We start from the raw sequence: 19,234 nt of genomic DNA, 5'->3' as shown, positions 1-19,234 counted from the left end.
ATAAAAAAACACAGCAGAGGCTCTTGCCCCTGCTTTCTCTTCTCCCCCTCTGCCTCCTGATCCACCCTGGTCAGATGGGCCCTGCATGGTGTGTCAGGCCTCCTGTTTCTAAGGATCTTTAAATCTAAAACTTCTTCCTTCATGACAATCATGTTCGTGTCTGCCTGTCTTATCATATCTGATTAAAACGAATCCAAGGTACATGGGGTTTTGTTCTGGGCCTCATTCTTAGATCACCTATTGATTAACTTGTCTAAAGAGTAAGGACCCGCAGTTCTGAAAGGTGGTCCTCTCAGATATCCAAATTATAAGCTGTCTGATGACATAGAAAAGAAAAAGTAATTACTTTTCCCTCTTATTTTTATGTATATGAAATGAATCACTCTTCTAAGTATATTTTTATGTAAAAAGTCAGTACTAAATGTCATAAACATTCTCTCTCTTGGGCAGAGCTTGAAAACACACATATGTCCTTCCCCCTTTTTTTTTCCAGACTCTGCAAACCACCATCCTTTTATTATGACAACAAAACAATGACCTCAGTTCTGTCAGAATTAAATTACTGATATTAAAATCCTCTTGTTTGGACTTTATGTGGGGTCTGGGACAGTCCTAGATGGTATTTGGCTAGAGAATGCGGAAATGCCTGCATCGTGATACTGATATATCTCTCTAGGGAAGGCTCATGGCACAATTCTCTCTGTCTAAACCCCTGGCTTTATTCCTGTGTATAGTAAGCTGGCATTCAGGCACATATAGCGTTTGTTAAAAATATCCACCTCCCTTTAGCTCCAGAACCTCGAGACACGCTGATTTAGTATAATAATACTTTCTTTAGTTCTCCTCTCAGTGTTGGTGTAAAAATTTTAAAATTGTATCCCAGCTGTCTTGGGTTCTCAGACACTGGATTTTTTTTTTTTTCTGGTTCCGGAAGAATGGACTATACAAGCCCAATATGCTGAGTAACCAGCCCCCATGACTGTTCCTTCCCAAGTGTGTTAGTCAAGGTCTAGTCGTGAAGACAAAACTACATACTTCAAATGTTTCAAGCAGACAGGAATTAAATATAGGGATGCAGGAGACTCCAGGGAAGTGCCGGAAGCTACTGCTGAGGCCGCAGCCACCTCACAGCCCCCAGGCTGAAGAATGAGAGGATACGCACTGCTAATCAGTCTCCACATCTCTGTAGCAAGAATACATTCTGTCTCTTTTCCCCTCCCTTTCCCCCTTAATACCATTTTAATATATTTTCATTCAAACCAGTGCAGTTCAGTGTCCCACATTCGGTCAATGGAAGTCTCATCTCCTTGGCCCCCGAGTCCTTTTCACATGTCACAGCAGTCTTTGTAGCCTCCTCGTTTCTAATCACTCATGTGCCTCTCATTTGTTACCTGTTCTAGAACTCTGATTGGGAGGTGCTACAGGGATGTGGTTCCCAGGCTTTCAGCCCTGTGACACCAGAGAAAAGCAAGAAAGGGTGCAGAAGCGATGTTGAGTGCTGAAAGACAATTTGTGACACCATTTTTATCAGGATGTTACAATGCCTTATCTATCACTCAGAGACAAATGCTCTGTCTAAAGGGCTAATGACTTAAGATACACTACAAAGCCTGCCCTGGTTCAAGGGTAGGGGAGACAGATTTCATTTCTGGATGTTAGGAAATGAAAGAATTTATGACTGTGTTTTCAAATGATCACAGTATTCTGTCTACCTTTTAAAATCTATTGAAGCTTTTGTTGTGAATATATATTATTTATTATTTATTATTATTTATATTTTATCATTATAAAATTTCATTTAATAAAATATTAAATTTTATTTATTATTTATTATTTATTTATTTATTATTAAATAAATATTATTTACAGGCAGTTTTCACAAATGTCTTATGTTTATTTGAAAATAAAGCATGTTCTCTTTTATTATGGTATAGAGTTTAATATGGATCTATATAGTCTACTTTATTCATTTTGCTATTTAGAACTTTGCTATCTTTGCTAAATATTTTCCATTTTATTTCACTAGATTTGAGAGGAGTATGTTAATTTATTAGTGGTGTCTGTCTTTTTCCTTATTCATCTCCTCTGGTTTCTGCTTTATAAAGTAGCTACCATGTTCTTTTATGTGTAGATTTTAAATAAAAATTTTAATTTGATTATAGTTGACAATCAATGTTAAATTAGTTTCAGGTACAAAACACAGTGATTTGACAAGTTTATACATTATACTATGCTCATCACAAGTATAGCTACCATCTGTTACCAGGCAATGCTATTATAATATCATTGACTATATTCCTTATGCTATGCTTTTTATTTCCATGACTCATTCACTCCATAACTGGAAGTCTGTATCTCCCACTCCCCTTCACCCATTTTGCCCATCCTTTTACCACCTTCCCCTCTGGGAATCATCAGTTTGTTCTTTCTGCTTATAGGTCTGATTCTGCTTTTTGTTTCTTGTTTTTTTTTTTTTTTTCATTTGTTTTGTTTTTAGATTCCATGTATGAGTGAAATCATATGGTATTTGTCTTTCTCAGTCACACTTATTTCATTTAGCATAATACCCTCCAGATCCACCCATGTTGTCATGAAAGGCATGACACACTCTTATGACTGTGTAATGAAAGGCATGACACAGTCTTATGACTGTGTAATATTCCATTGTATATACATACTACATCTTCCTTATCCATTCATCTATCGATGGACACTTAGATTGCTTTCATAATTTGACTTTGTAAATAATGCTGCAATAAACACAGGGTTGCATATATCCTTTTAAATTAGCATTCTCATTTTCTTTGGGTTAATACCTAGTAGTGGAATTATTCAATCATATGGTATTTCCACTTTTAATTTTTTAAGAAACCTCTATACTGTCTTCCACAGTGGCTGCACCAATTTACATTTGCACCAACAGTGTACAAGAATTCCTTCATTTTCACAACCTTTACAAAACTTTTTCTTTCTGCCTTTTTGATTTTAGCCATTCTGCCAGGTATAAGGTGATATCTCATTGTGCTTTTGATTTGCATTTCCCTGAAGATTAGTGATGTTGAGCATCTTTCAAGCATCTGCTGGTTATCTCTATATAGTCTTTGGAAAATGCCTATTCGGGTCTTCTGCCCATTTTTAAATCAGATTTTTTGTGTGTTTGCTTTTGTTGTTGAGTTCTATAAGTTCTTTATATATTTTGGATATTAGTCCCTTATCAGATATATCATTTGCAAATATCTTCTCCCACTATGTAGGTTGCCTTTTTGTCTTATTAAGTAGGATTTCCTTCACTGTGGAGAGGAAAGCTTTTTATTTTGATGTAGTCCTCATAGTTTATTTTTTATTTTGTTTCCTTTGCCTTAGGAGACATATGTACAAAAATGTTGCCATACCCGGCTGATGTCAGAGAAATTACTGCCTGTGTTCTCTTCTAGGATTTTTATAGTTCCAGGTCTCACATTTAAGTATTTAATTCATTTTGAGTTTATTCTTGTGTATGATGTTTGAAAGTAATAGTTTCATTTTTTTTACATGTATCTGTACCAGAACCATTTATTGAAGAGATGTCTTTTACCCATTGTATATTTTTGCCTCCTTTGTTATAAGATTAATCAACCATATAAATGTGAATTTATTTCTGGGCTCTCTATTCTGTTCTATTGATCTCTGTGTCTATTTTTGTGCCCGTACCATATTGTTTTGATTACTATAGCTTTGTAGTATATCTTGAAATCTGGGATTGCGATTCCTTCAGCTTTGTTCTTTTCCTCAGATTGCTTTAGCTAGTCAGGGTCGATACAATTTTGTGTTTCCCTACAAATTATTTATTCTATTTCTGTGAAAAATGCTGTTGGTATTTTGACAGGGATTGTATTGAATCTACAGATTGCTTTGGGTAATATGGACACTGTAACAATATTAATTCTTCTAATGTATGAGCATGGAATATCTTTACGTTTGCGTCATCTTCAATTTCTTTCATTAAAGTTTTACAGTTTTCAGAGTATATAAGTTTTTCACCTCATTGGTTAAGTTTATTCCTAGGTATTTTATTCTTTTTGGTATAGTTGTAAATAAAATTATTTTCTTAATTTCTCTTTCTGCTACTTTATTATTGGTGTATAGAAATGCTCTTGATTTCTGTGGATTAAGTTTTTTATCCTGCAGCTTTACTGAATTCATTTATTACTTCTAGTATTGTTGTTGTTGTTCTTGGGAGTTTTTAGGATTTTCTATGTGTTCTATCACATCATCTGCAAATAGTGACAGTTAGTTAAACTTCTTCTGTACCAATATGAATGCTTCTTATTTCTTTTTCTTCTCTGATTGCTGTGGCTAGAACTTCCAGTATTTTATGTGTAGATATTAATAACTTTTTATTAGGCATTTTAGTAGTTAGCATCATGAAGTGTACTTTTCTTGGTCTCATTTCATACTTGGGGGCTAAATTATGCCTTGATTGAAAAGAGTATTGTGATTCCTACTATTTGTTTGTTCATTTACATTTTTGTTTGCCATCATCTTATCTGCATTATAATCCTTCAGAGTCTCCTTGTTTTGAATGTTTCTACAAACAGAGGTTAGAGTTATGTTTTGCTTTGGTCGCAAACCTGAATTTTGTAATAGATATGATACTCTATTTACATTTAACTAAACAACCTATTCCTTTGGTCCAGTTCAGTCATGGTTTATGTTATATTTATTCTGTGCCTATGTTTCTATATATAGAAGTATATGTGTATACAAACATACATTTTCACTATGTAGAATTGTTCTATTTTGACATTTGTTTTGGCATTTAGAATTTTTTTTACACCAGTTTTAGATTCACAGCAACATTAAGAGGGAGGTACAGAGATTTTCCATATACTCTCTTCCCCTATACATGCATAGCACATCTCCCTCTATCAATAATCCACCAGAGTGGTACATTTGTTACAACTGATGGACCTACACTGACACATCATAATCACCCAAAGACTATAGTTTACATTAGCTGTATGTATAACTCTTGGTGTTATACATTCTATGGGTTTAGACAAATATATAGTGACATGTATCCACCATATGGTATCCTTATTTTCACTTCTCTAAATATCCTCTGTGCTCTGCTTATTCATCCCCCTCTCACAACCACTGATCCTTTTACTGTCTTCATAGTTCTTCATTTTCCAGAATGTCACATAGTTGAAATCATATGCTTTGTGGCCTTTTCAGGTTGGCCTCTTTCACTTAGCAATATGTATTCAAGATTCCTTCATGTCTTTTTATGGCTTGATAGCCCATTTCTTTTTAGAACTAAATAATATCTCATTGTCTGGAGTTATCACAGTTTATTTACTTATTCATCTACAAATGGACATCTTGGTTTCTTCCAAGTTCTACCAATTATGAATAAAGCTGCTATAAACATCTGTGTGCAGATTTTTACATGAACATAAGTTTTCAACTCCTTTAGGTAAATATTAAGGAGACTATTTGCTAGATTATGTGGCAAGAATATATTTAATTTTTTAGAAACAGCCAAACAGTCTTCCAAAGTGGTTGTAGCAGTTTGCATTCCCACCACAGTAAGTGAGAGTTCCTGTCACCCTAAATTCTGGCCAACATTTGTTGTTGTCTGTTCTAGATTTGGGTCATTCTTATAAGATGTGTAATTAATATCATCATTGTTTTAATTTGCATTTCCCTGATTACACATTATGTGGAGCATCTTTTCACATGCTTATTTGCCATCTGTGTATCTTCTTTGGTAATATGTCTCTTAAGGTCTTTGGGCCATTATTTAATCACATCATTTGTTTCTTTATTTTTAAGAATTCTTTTTATAGTTTGGATAACAGTACTTTATCAGCTATATCTTTTGCAAATATTTTCTTCTAATCTGTCCCTTATTCTCTCATTCTCTTGATATTGTCTTTCAAGAGTAGGAGCTTTTAGGGGCGCCTGGGTGGCTCAGTCAGTTAAGCGGCTGACTTCGGCTCAGGTCATGATCTTGCGGTCTGTGGGTTCGAGCCCCGCATCGGGCTCTGTGCTGACAGCTCAGAGCCTGGAGCCTGTTTCAGATTCTGTGTCTCCCTCTCTCTGACCCTCCCAAGTTCATGCTCTGTCTCTCTCTGTCTCAAAAATAAATAAATGTTAAAAAAAAATTAAGAAAAAGAGTAGGAGCTTTTAATTTTAATAAGTTCAGTGTATCCATTCTTTCTTTCATGGATCATGCTCTTTGTTATATTTCAAAGTCATAGGCATACCCAAGGTCATCTAAGTTTTCTTCTATATTATCTTCCAGAAGTTTTATAAGTAAGCATATTACATTTCAGTCTGTGATCCATTTGGGGTTAATTTTTGTGGGAGGGGTGTCATGTCTGTGTCTAGATTTTTTTTCTTTTTTGCATACAGATACCCAGTTATTCTAGCATCATTTATTGAAAGGCCATATTTGCTCCATTGAATTGCCTTGACTCCAAAGGAATCAATGATCAGTTGACTATATTTATGTGGGTTTATTTCTTGGCTTATAATTTTGTGCCATTGATTGATCTGTCTATTCTTTCCCCAATACCACACTGATTTGATTACTGTAACTTTATAGGAAGTCTTAAAGTTGGGCAGTATCAGTCCTTCAACTTTCTTCCCCATCAATATTGTGCTGACTATTCTGGGTATTTTGCCTCTCCATATAAACGTTAGAATCTGTTTATCAACATTCATGAACTTGCTGGGATTTTGATTGGGATTGCATTGAATCTATAGATCATGCTGGAAAGAACTGACATCTTGACAATATTGTCATTCCATACATAAACATGGAACATCTCTCCATTTATTAGGTCTTTGATTTCATTCATTGGAGTTTTATAGTTTTCTCCATAGAGATCTTGACGTATTTTGTTAGACTGATACATAGATATTTCATTACTTTTGGGTGCTAGTATAAATAATACTGTGGTGTTAATTTTAAATTCAACTTGTTTATTACTAATGTATAGGGAAGCAATTGACTTTTGTATATTAAGCTTTTATCCTGCCAGCTTTTTTAATGCTTATTAGTTTCAGGAGGGTGGTTTTTTTTTGTTTTTTTTTTTTGTTTGTTTGTTTGTTTTTGAGTCAAATTTTTGGGATTCTCTTTGGGATGAGATTAACATGTTCCCTAGTTTCAGTTACATACAGTCAATGAATGTTTGGAAGGAGATGATCTTTCTGACAGATTATCAGAAAGTCAATGTAGGAGAATAGTAGTGAGAGATATAGAAACCCTGTTTGGATCATTTTTCCTGTCTCTTATTTGGAACAAAAACTTTAAACCTCTGGTGGAAGGGTAGCCTTTCATTGAAGGCCCCCTGAAGCTAGTGGAGGAAACAGGAAATTAAAAAAATAATGATAATAATAAAAGAAAAAAGAAAAACCTTATATTCTGGAAGGAAGAATAAGAAATTGCCCTTGACCCAGATCACTATAGATTTACTGATTGAGAGGCAGTATTCTGCTGGTTGAGAGGCAGAATTACCAAGAAAGCTCTTTTTTTTTTTTTTTTTTTTTTTTTGTGAGACGCAAAGGGACAGATCTTGCCTAAGACTGAGGATAAAGAAATAAATAAAGATAATATTCCCACCTTCTATCACAGGGTAGCTAACACTGAATAACAAGTAACACTAGTCTATCATTGGGAGAAGGGCAAGAAGATAGAATGACATTCTTTGAAGGTTAGGTTCACAGAAAAAGACTAAACTCGAGAGTGCAAAGGAAACCCTGAAAAATGTCTTTTAGAAACTCAGCCTCAACCTCAAGTACATGGTAATGCTGGAGGAATGTGAAGCCAATAGTGTGGTTAAGGTAAATAGAACTAGAAAAACCCAAACCCTAGGCAACTCCTGATTATGCTGACTCAACTTTTCACATTAAATATGTAGTGGAGGTGTGTCCAATTCCAAACATAAAATACTATATACCTCAGACTTTACTCTCCCACACATGATACCCAGCTTTCAACCAGAAATTACAAGATACAAAAAATGCAAGAGAAAACAGCCTTCTGTTGAGAGACAATGTAATCTGAAGAACCCAGATGGTGAAGCTATTAGGCAGGGTATTAAAAAGAAAGAAAAAATTATGATTTATATGTTAAAGTTCTAGTGTAAAAGTTTAAAAAGGTGGTTAATTTATAAGAACATATGGAAAATTTTAGCAGAGAAATGGAAACTGTAAGCAAGTAGCAAATAAAAATACCAGAAATAAAGCTATAGTAACAAAGAAAAAGATAAGTCAAAACAAAGTATTCAAACTAAAATAGAGAAAGAGAGAAAAGCCAGTGCATCTGAGAACCATGGGGCAATGTCAAATGGTCTCATATATGAGCTTTTGGAATCACAGAATGAAAAAGAAAATAATGAGGAGAAGAAATATTTGATAATTGCTAGAATGTCTCCCAAATAATGAAAAACTTTAAAATCATAGATCTGAAAATCTCATAGAACACTCACTAGAATAAAATACTAGGAAGGAAGAAAAGAAGGAGGGAGGAAAGGAGGGAGAGAACCCCTAGACACATCATACTTAAACTATTAAAAACCAAAGATAAAGATGAAATCTAGATGGCAGAGAGGGGAAAAGACACATTATATACAGAGGAACAAAGGCCAGAATTTAAGCAGATTTTTATCATAAACTTTCTAAGCCTGAAGATGATGGAGTGTCATCTTTGAAAGTGCTGAAAGAGGGGGAAAAATGACCACCCCAGAAATCAGCACCCAGTTACTTTACCACTGGAAAACAAAAAATGTAGACTTTATGGACAGGAAAGAAACAAGGAATTCATTATCAGTAAACTTTCACTACAAGAAGTTATAAAGGTGGTTCTTTTGGTAGAAAAAATATACCAGACAGAGACTTGGATCTATGCCCACACCTAAAAATGTTGGACATGGTACAAATAAAGGTGAAAATAAAATTTATTTTTCTTATTTTGGTTACTGTAAAAGATAACTGACTAAAGAAGAATTAGTAGCAATGTGTTTTGCATATACAATGTATAAATGTTTATTGAAACCATTTTAATATTTGGTTATTGAGAAAGCCCATCAAAGTTCATCGCCATAAAACCTCAAGATCATTATTTACAATATCACTTATTCAACACCCACCAGACATCCAACAAAAATCATTCAAAGGTTTTAATATTTTTAAAAAATTTTCTAAAATTATGTCTATATTTTCTCTAAAATTTTTTTTTGTCTAAAAGGAAACTTATTGTGTGAATACTTGTGGATGATTTTTATTGTGGTTCAACTTCTAAGAATGACTTAATTGCTTTTCCCATTCTATCTTTTATGCTTTATAGAAAAAATGGCTAAATTGCCCAATTTGATTCATAACAACAGTCTCCATTTGTTTATCCCAGGCTTGTTTCCAATAGTGTTCTCTAAATTTATGGTATTATTTGTCTACCCTCTTCCCCTCTTATCTAAATTCCAGTTCTGCTTTGGGTAAAATTAGATCTTTTTTTTTTTTTTTTTTTTTTTTGAGAGAGAGAGAAAGAGAAGAAAAGAGGTGAGAGGGAAAGTCTTTTATTATATCAGGGGAAAATCCTTTTTATTCTATAATTTTTCTTGTTTTGGGCAGAAACATATGTTAAAAAACAGGGTTTTTTTTTGTTTTTTTTTTGTTTTTGTTTTTTTTTTTGCTGCAAAAAGCTTCAGTGTTTTCATTTGGTCCACGGCTTGGGAGAGGGCTACAGGTGGTTAAAAAGCTGCCTAGTGGCTGCAAGGAGAGACTTGGGCACAAGCCCTGGCACCCGGGGGATGTCAGAGGGACCCTCTCAAAGGCTGCTGGGCTCCAGAGACTTCTAGTCGTGCTCGAGGGTGAGCCTTTCAAAGAGATACTCACCCAGGCCAGCCTGGGGGCCGGAGAGCCTGTGGAGATTAGTCAGATGGTCGCCCATTTGATGAGTTTCACCTCATCTAGGAAGTGATTCTCCAGGAAGTCACAAAGATGGGGGTCTGCAAGGGCAGAACCCAGGGCAGGAGGATCCAAAAGACCTGCTTCAGGTTCTTCTCCACAAGCCGGGCGGCTTCCACAGAGTCCAGAGTTTTACCCCACGCATCTTGGGACGGCGCGTGCACGTCCCGGAAGAGGGCGCAGCTGCCGCGCTGGTTTTGCGTCCTCAAAAGAGGCTCAGCGCCTTCCCGCTTCTCCTCAGCCACCCCGCAGGAGAAGCGGCCCACCCCCTCCAGAGCCACGGTGGAACTAGAAGCCCAGAGAAAGGTAGGTGTAGAAGGCTCGCAGGTGCTTGCCGACTAGGCAGTTGACGGCGGCCTCCACCTCTGTGGAACAATCTGTGGAACAAACTCTGACGAATCTGGGAGCTCATGGTTGGTCGGAACCAAGTTCAAAATCGGGTCTTGGCTGGCCTCAGGGGCAGAGGGTGGGCAAAAAGATGGCTCCCGACGTTGTGACTGGAAAAAAGGTTGGAGGGTGGTCAGAGGCTGGTAGAAGGGCCGTCCCTGGGTCTGTTCCGTCCAAACGCTGTTGAAGCGAGAGAGGGATCCGGAGGACTGCCGGGCGCACTGCCAAAATAGTTCGTCTTTTTATATGCATGTTCTTATGTCTTTTTCTGTGCATCTAAATGGACTTTTATGCTTCTAGGTTAAGCCAAACATTTGATCAGTTTTCATATGTTTCTGTGTTGGAGTGGGCAAAAGAAGTCTGCCACAAAAATTTTGTGGTGCTTAGTAAATATAAATTCGATACTACCAGAAGTGATGTAATGTGGTAGATCAGAAACCCCATCCAACTTAGACACCAACCGCTTCAACAGAAATCTGCACTTCTCATGCTTTCTGTTTATCTCACAACCCTTCATAGACGTCTCATAACCTACAATGATCTCCATCAAAATAGAAAAACAAAGTGTTTTTTTTTTTTAACTCTGTATTTCCGTTTGTGCTCAGTGTCATTACTAAACAGTGTATTGAGGATTGTTGTCCTGTTGTGTGTGCGTGTGTTTTTCCTTATATGCAAATGAGATTAGTGAAGTGCTGGGATTCTCATTAGGGGAGTGACTTAGCTCACCTTATCCACATTTCAAAGATTTCTGTTGCCTCCACTAGGTAGCAGATCTAAACTTTACAGTAGTCCCCCCTTAGTCCCCGCTTATCTGTGGGTGATATGTTCCCAAACCTCCAGCTGATGAAACCACAGATAGTATACCAAACCCTATATGCACCATATTTTTCTATACATAGAAACCTATGAAAGTTTAATTTATAAATTAAGCATAGAGATTAACAACTAAAACATAATAAAATAGCACAATTATAATATACTATAATAAAAGTTTTATAAATGTGTTTTCTCTCTCAAATTATTGTACTGTACTCATCCTTCTTCTTGTGATGATGTGAGATGATAAAATGCCTACATGACGAGATGAGGTGAATGACGTAGGCATTGTGACATAGTGTAAAACTACTGTTGACTTTCTGATGGTATGTCAGGAGGATCATCTCCATCCAGATAATGGTTGACCGTGGGTAACTGAAACCATGGAATGCAAAACCGTGAAAATGAAACTGTGGACAGGGAAGACTTCTGTACATTTTTTCTTCTCATTACTAGAAAAAGAAAGTCATTTCCAATCCATTTTTAAGACTAGACTCCCAGGGTAAGAAATAATAAGGAAGACTTAAAAGGTCATCTAAAGTTATTTGTGACCAAGTTTATAGCTTTTCTCAATTTTCTCAGTTGTTATTAAATGGTGACTACATTTGTACAACATAGTCATTGTTTATTTTGATCACCACAAAATGTCTGTAAAACATACTTGTAAAATGTAAGTGGGACAATAATTCAATAAATTGTCTCATAAAATTTAATCTGTCTTCTATAAAACCAACATTTTAATTTATTTATTTTCTGAAAGACCCAGCATACCTAATAGATATTATACATTTTTGTTTCTAAATATTTTATTTAAAAAGAGAGAGAGGGGAGCTCCTGGGTGGCTCAGTCGGTTAAGCGTCTGACTCTTGATTTTGGCTTGGGTCATCATCTCATGGGTTCGTGAGATCTAGTCCTCTGTTGGACTCTGCACTGACAGTGCACAACCTGCTTAGGATTCTCTCTCTCCCTCTCTCTGCCCCATCCCCACTCTCTCTCTCTCAAAATAAATAAATAAACATTGAAAAAAAAAAAGAAAGAGAGGAGCACAAATTATAAGAGTAAGCCCATGTAATCAATTCTCAGATCAAGAAGTAGAACACTAATCTGTCATTCCAGAACTCCCACTTGTCTCCTTCCTAGTGATTGCTGCCACCAAGGTAACTATTATTCTAATTCACCAAATTATTTTTACAAAATTTTTACTTTTATAAAAATGCAATCAAGCACTGTAAGCCTTTCTGTACCTGACATCTTTAGTTCATGACCATGTTTGTGAGATTCATTCCTACTGTTTTGCACAGCATGTTTGTTACTTTTTGTGGCAGCATGGTATTTCACTGTATGACTTTATTCATCTATTCAACTACTGATGCTGTCTGTCATTTATCCTTATTATACATATACATACATATACATACTCGATACAATGTACAGTGCCATATTGAATACAAATGGTGGGAGATGTTTACTCATCCATTCCCAAAGTTAGGGGGGAGTTTTCAATATTTCACACTTAAGTATCATTTTTATGACAGTTTTTTATACATACTCTTTATCAGTTTAAGGTAATTCCTTCTCTTTATTAATAATTTCCATTTTTAGGTCAATATTCTTTGTTACAGAAACATTTCTTTTATTCCTAGTTTGCCTAGAAGTTATTTTCCCCCCTGTAGTCTGACATTTTATCAAATGTTTTTCCTGTGTCTGAGACCTATGGTAATGTTCCCTGTTTTGTTCCTGAAATAAGTTATTTGTGGTTTCTCTGTTTTTCATTGCTTAATCTTGCTAGGAGACTATTAATTCATTTCTCTTTCCAAAAAATTAATTTTTTAACATTGATTTTCTATTGCGTATATTTTCTGTTTCATTTATTTTTGTACTTTTATAATTTATTTTCTTTATTATTACTTATTTTTTCTTCTATACTTTTTCTTGAGTTTAATATAGTTTCATCTTCTTACTTCTTGTGATGAATACCTAAACAATTGATTTTCAGATTTTTCAGTTTCTTAATTATGAATTTAAATTATAAATTTCCATCTCAGCACAGTAATAACTAAATTATGTCTCAAAATACTATATTTCGGTTATTTTTCAGCTCAAATATTTTATTAGGCACTATGACTCATCTTTTACTCATTAATTATGTAAATATGTTGCTTAATTTCTAGAAATTTGAAGATTTTATATTTATTGTTACTGATTACTGTCTTCATTCCACTATAATCAAATAATATATTTGGATTATTGAAATCCTTTTAGATTTAGATTTGAAATCCTTTTAGATTTAGATTTAGATTTAGATTTGGGTTTGGCTTTTTGGCTCCAATAGAATTTATTTTTGTAAATGCCCCATATACATTTGCCAAAATTGTGTATTCTATCATCCTTTGGTACATTTTAACATAAAAGTATTTTCATTTTGTTAATTGTGTTGCTCAGAATATCTAGCTTTACTAATTTTCTGGATTTTTTTTTTTTAAGAGTTACCAAATTAGATGTGTTAAATTCCCCCTCCTTGAATGCAGATTTGTATATTACTCTTTTTAAATCTGTCCATTTTTAGCTTTATTAGTAGGTCTATACAATGAATTTTTATACCTTCCTGGTGGGTGGGATATTTTGTTATTATTAAAGATTGCTTTTAAAAATATTTATTTATTTATTTATTTATTTATTTATTTATTTATTTAGAGAGAAGAGTGGGGAAGGGCGGGGGGGGGGGGTACAGAGGACCCGAAGCAGACTCTGTGGTGGCAGCAGACAGCTTCATGCAGAGCTCAAACTCATAAACCATGAGATCATGACCCGAGCCAAAGTCAGATGCTTAACCAACTGAGCCACCCAGGTGCCCCAAAGATTGCTTATTATCTTTAGGAATGTTTCTTGCCTTAAAATAGATCTTATCCCATATTAGTGTAGCAAAGTTAGTTTTCTTTTGGTGTTTGTATACTTTTTCTCATTAGGAGCACATAGTTAGGCTTTTAAAAAAGTATTTATTTTGAGAGAGAGAGAGAGAGATGGGGAGAGAGCAAGTGTGCAAGTACTCAGGGGAGGGGCAGAGAGAGAGGGAGAATTCCTAATGGAATTTTTTTTCTTCTTACTGGAAAACTCCCATTAGTATTTATTTTGAGTTTGTTGTTGTCAAATCCCAGTTTTTGTCTGGAAATAGTTTCTCTCTCTCTTTTATTTTTTATTTTTTATTTATTTATTTTTTTTATTATATGAAATTTATTGTCAAATTGGTTTCCATACAACACCCAGTGCTCATCCCAAAAGGTGCCCTCCTCAATACCCATCACCCACCCTCTCCTCCCTCCCACCCCCCATCAACCCTCAGTTTGTTCTCAGTTTTTAACAGTCTCTTATGCTTTGGCTCTCTCCCACTCTAACCTCTTTTTTTTTTTTTTCTTTTTTCCTCCCCCTCCCCCATGGGTTCCTGTTAAGTTTCTCAGGATCCACATAAGAGTGAAACCATATGGTATCTGTCTTTCTCTGTATGGCTTATTTCACTTAGCATCACACTCTCCAGTTCCATCCACGTTGCTACAAAAGGCCATATTTCATTCTTTCTCATTGCCACGTAGTATTCCATTGTGTATATAAACCACAATTTCTTTATCCATTCATCAGTTGATGGACATTTAGGCTCTTTCCATAATTTGGCTATTGTTGAGAGTGCTGCTATGAACATTGGGGTACAAGTGCCCCTATGCATCAGTACTCCTGTATCCCTAGCAGGATACTCCTGTATTCCTAGCAGTGCTATTGCTGGGTCATAGGGTAGGTCTATTTTTAATTTTCTGAGGAACCTCCACACTGCTTTCCAGAGCGGCTGCACCAATTTGCATTCCCACCAACAGTGCAAGAGGGTTCCCGTTTCTCCACATCCTCTCCAGCATCTAGAGTCTCCTGATTTGTTCATTTTGGCCACTCTGTCTGGTGTGAAGTGATACCTGAGTGTGGTTTTGATTTGTATTTCCCTGATAAGGAGCGACGCTGAACATCTTTTCATGTGCCTGTTGGCCATCCGGATGTCTTCTTTAGAGAAGTGTCTATTCATGTTTTCTGCCCATTTCTTCACTGGGTTATTTGTTTTTCGGGTGTGGAGTTTGGTGAGCTCTTTATAGATTTTGGATACTAGCCCTTTGTCCGATATGTCATTTGCAAATATCTTTTCCCATTCCGTTGGTTGCCTTTTAGTTTTGTTGGTTGTTTCCTTTGCTGTGCAGAAGCTTTTTATCTTCATAAGGTCCCAGTGATTCACTTTTGCTTTTAATTCCCTTGCCTTTGGGGATGTGTCGAGTAAGAGATTGCTGCGGCTGAGGTCAGAGAGGTCTTTTCCTGCTTTCTCCTCTAAGGTTTTGATGGTTTCCTGTCTCACATTCAGGTCCTTTATCCATTTTGAGTTTATTTTTGTGAATGGTGTGAGAAAGTGGTCTAGTTTCAACCTTCTGCATGTTGCTGTCCAGTTCTCCCAGCACCATTTGTTAAAGAGGCTGTCTTTTTTCCATTGGATGTTCTTTCCTGCTTTGTCAAAGATGAGTTGGCCATACGTTTGTGGGTCTAGTTCTGGGGTTTCTATTCTATTCCATTGGTCTATGTGTCTGTTTTTGTGCCAATACCATGCTGTCTTGATGATGACAGCTTTGTAGTAGAGGCTAAAGTCTGGGATTGTGATGCCTCCTGCTTTGGTCTTCTTCTTCAAAATTCCTTTGGCTATTCGGGGCCTTTTGTGGTTCCATATGAATTTTAGGATTGCTTGTTCTAGTTTCGAGAAGAATGCTGGTGCAATTTTGATTGGGATTGCATTGAATGTGTAGATAGCTTTGGGTAGTATTGACATTTTGACAATATTTATTTTTCCAATCCATGAGCAGGGAATGTCTTTCCATTTCTTTAAATCTTCTTCAATTTCCTTCATAAGCTTTCTATAGTTTTCAGCATACAGATCCTTTACATCTTTGGTTAGATTTATTCCTAGGTATTTTATGCTTCTTGGTGCAATTGTGAATGGGATCAGTTTCTTTATTTGTCTTTCTGTTGCTTCATTGTTAGTGTATAAGAATGCAACTGATTTCTGTACATTGATTTTGTATCCTGCAACTTTGCTGAATTCATGTATCAGTTCTAGCAGACTTTTGGTGGAGTCTATCGGATTTTCCATGTATAATATCATGTCATCTGCAAAAAGCAAAGGCTTGATTTCATCTTTGCCAATTTTGATGCCTTTGATTTCCTTTTGTTTTCTGATTGCTGATGCTAGAACTTCCAGCACTATGTTAAACAACAGCGGTGAGAGTGGGCATCCCTGTCGGGTTCCTGATCTCAGGGAAAAAGCTCTCAGTTTTTCCCCATTGAGGATGATGTTAGCTGTGGGCTTTTCATAAATGGCTTTTATGATCTTTAAGTATGTTCCTTCTATCCCGACTTTCTCAAGGGTTTTTATTAAGAAACGGTGCTGGATTTTGTCAAAGGCCTTTTCTGCATCGATTGACAGGATCATACGGTTCTTCTCTTTTTTTTTGTTAATGTGATGGATCACGTTGATTGATTTGCGAATGTTGAACCAGCCCTGCATCCCAGGAATGAATCCCACTTGATCATGGTGAATAATTCTTTTTATATGCCGTTGAATTCGATTTGCTAGTATCTTATTGAGAATTTTTGCATCCATATTCATCAGGGATATTGGCTGGTAGTTCTGTTTTTTTACTGGGTCTCTGTCTGGTTTAGGAATCAAAGTAATACTGGCTTCATAGAATGAGTCTGGAAGTTTTCCTTCCCTTTCTATTTCTTGGAATAGCTTGAGAAGGATAGGTATTATCTCTGCTTTAAGCGTCTGGTAGAACTCCCCTGGGAAGCCATCTGGTCCTGGACTCTTATTTGTTGGGAGATTTTTGATAACCGATTCAATTTCTTCGCTGGTTATGGGTCTGTTCAAGCTTTCTATTTCCTCCTGATTGAGTTTTGGAAGAGTGTGGGTGTTCAGGAATTTGTCCATTTCTTCCAGGTTGTCCAATTTGTTGGCATATAATTTTTCATAGTATTCCCTGATAATTGTTTGTATCTCTGAGGGATTGGTTGTAATAATTCCATTTTCATTCATGATTTTATCTATTTGGGTCATCTCCCTTTTCTTTTTGAGAAGCCTGGCTAGAGGTTTGTCAATTTTGTTTATTTTTTCAAAAAACCAACTCTTGGTTTCGTTTATCTGCTCTACAGTTTTTTTAGACTCTATATTGTTTATTTCTGCTCTGATCTTTATTATTTCTCTTCTTCTGCTGGGTTTGGGGTGTCTTTGCTGTTCTGCTTCTATTTCCTTTAGGTGTGCTGTTAGATTTTGTATTTGGGATTTTTCTTGTTTCTTGAGATAGGCCTGGATTGCAATGTATTTTCCTCTCAGGACTGCCTTCGCTGCGTCCCAAAGCGTTTGGATTGTTGTATTTTCATTTTCGTTTGTTTCCATATATTTTTTTATTTCTTCTCTAATTGCCTGGTTGACCCACTCATTCGTTAGTAGGGTGCTCTTTAACCTCCATGCTTTTGGAGGTTTTCCAGACTTTTTTCTGTGGTTGATTTCAAGCTTCATAGCATTGTGGTCTGAAAGTATGCATGGTATAATTTCAATTCTGGTAAACTTATGGAGGGCTGTTTTGTGACCCAGTATATGATCTATCTTGGAGAATGTTCCATGTGCACTCGAGAAGAAAGTATATTCTGTTGCTTTGGGATGCAGAGTTCTAAATATATCTGTCAAGTCCATCTGATCCAATGTCTCATTCAGGGCCCTTGTTTCTTTATTGACCGTGTGTCTAGATGATCTATCCATTTCTGTAAGTGGGGTGTTAAAGTCCCCTGCAATTACCACATTCTTATCAATAAGGTTGCTTATGTTTATGAGTAGTTGTTTTATATATTTGGGGGCTCCGGTATTCGGCGCATAGACATTTATAATTGTTAGCTCTTCCTGATGAATAGACCCTGTAACTATTATATAATGTCCTTCTTCATCTCTTGTTACAGCCTTTAATTTAAAGTCTAGTTTGTCTGATATAAGTATGGCTACTCCAGCTTTCTTTTGGCTTCCAGTAGCATGATAAATAGTTCTCCATCCCCTCACTCTCAATCTAAAGGTGTCCTGAGGTCTAAAATGAGTCTCTTGTAGACAGCAAATAGATGGGTCTTGTTTTTTTATCCATTCTGATACCCTATGTCCTTTGGTTGGCGCATTTAATCCATTTACATTCAGTGTTATTATAGAAAGATACGGGTTTAGAGTCATTGTGGTGTCTGTATGTTTTATGCTTGTAGTGTTGTCTCTGGTACTTTGTCTCACAGGGTCCCCCTTAGGATCTCTTGTAGGGCTGGTTTAGTGGTGACAAATTCCTTCAGTTTTTGTTTGTTTAGGAAGACCTTTATCTCTCCTTCTATTCTAAATGACAGACTTGCTGGATAAAGGATTCTCGGCTGCATATTTTTTCTGTCTAGCACACTGAAAATCTCGTGCCAATTCTTTCTGGCCTGCCAAGTTTCAAAAGAGAGATCAGTCACGAGTCTTATAGGTCTCCCTTTAAATGTGAGGGCACGTTTACCCCTTGCTGCTTTCAGAATTTTCTCTTTATCCTTGTATTTTGCCAGTTTCACTATGATATGTCATGCAGAAGATCGATTCAAGTTACGTCTGAAGGGAGTTCTCTGTGCCTCTTGGATTTCAATGCCTTTTTCCTTCCCCAGTTCAGGGAAGTTCTCAGCTATTATTTCTTCAAGTACCCCTTCAGCACCTTTCCCTCTCTCTTCCTCCTCTGGGAAACCAATTATGCGTATATTATTTCTTTTTAGTGTATCACTTAGTTCTCTAATTTTCTCCTCATACTCCTGGATTTTTTTATCTCTCTTTTTCTCAGCTTCCTCTTTTTCCATAACTTTATCTTCTAGTTCACCTATTCTCTCCTCTGCCTCTTCAATCCGAGCCGTGGTGGTTTCCATTTTGTTTTGCATTTCATTTAAAGCGTTTTTCAGCTCCTCGTGACTGTTCCTTAGTCCCTTGATCTCTGTAGCAAGAGATTCTCTGCTG

General features: G+C 36.2%; 1 pseudogene; it reads right to left on the bottom strand.

Moving 5' to 3' along the window:
- Window positions 1-9,640: 9,640 nt before the first annotated feature.
- LOC123610385 lies at window positions 9,641-10,593 on the bottom strand (annotated as a pseudogene).
- Between the last annotated feature and the right edge of the window lie 8,641 nt (window positions 10,594-19,234).

This window comes from Leopardus geoffroyi, chromosome C2 (genome assembly GCF_018350155.1).
Source record: "Leopardus geoffroyi isolate Oge1 chromosome C2, O.geoffroyi_Oge1_pat1.0, whole genome shotgun sequence".
NCBI lineage: Eukaryota > Metazoa > Chordata > Mammalia > Carnivora > Felidae > Leopardus > Leopardus geoffroyi.
The sequence above is the reverse complement of the archived record's forward strand: the minus strand, read 5'-3'. Positions and strand labels throughout refer to the sequence as shown.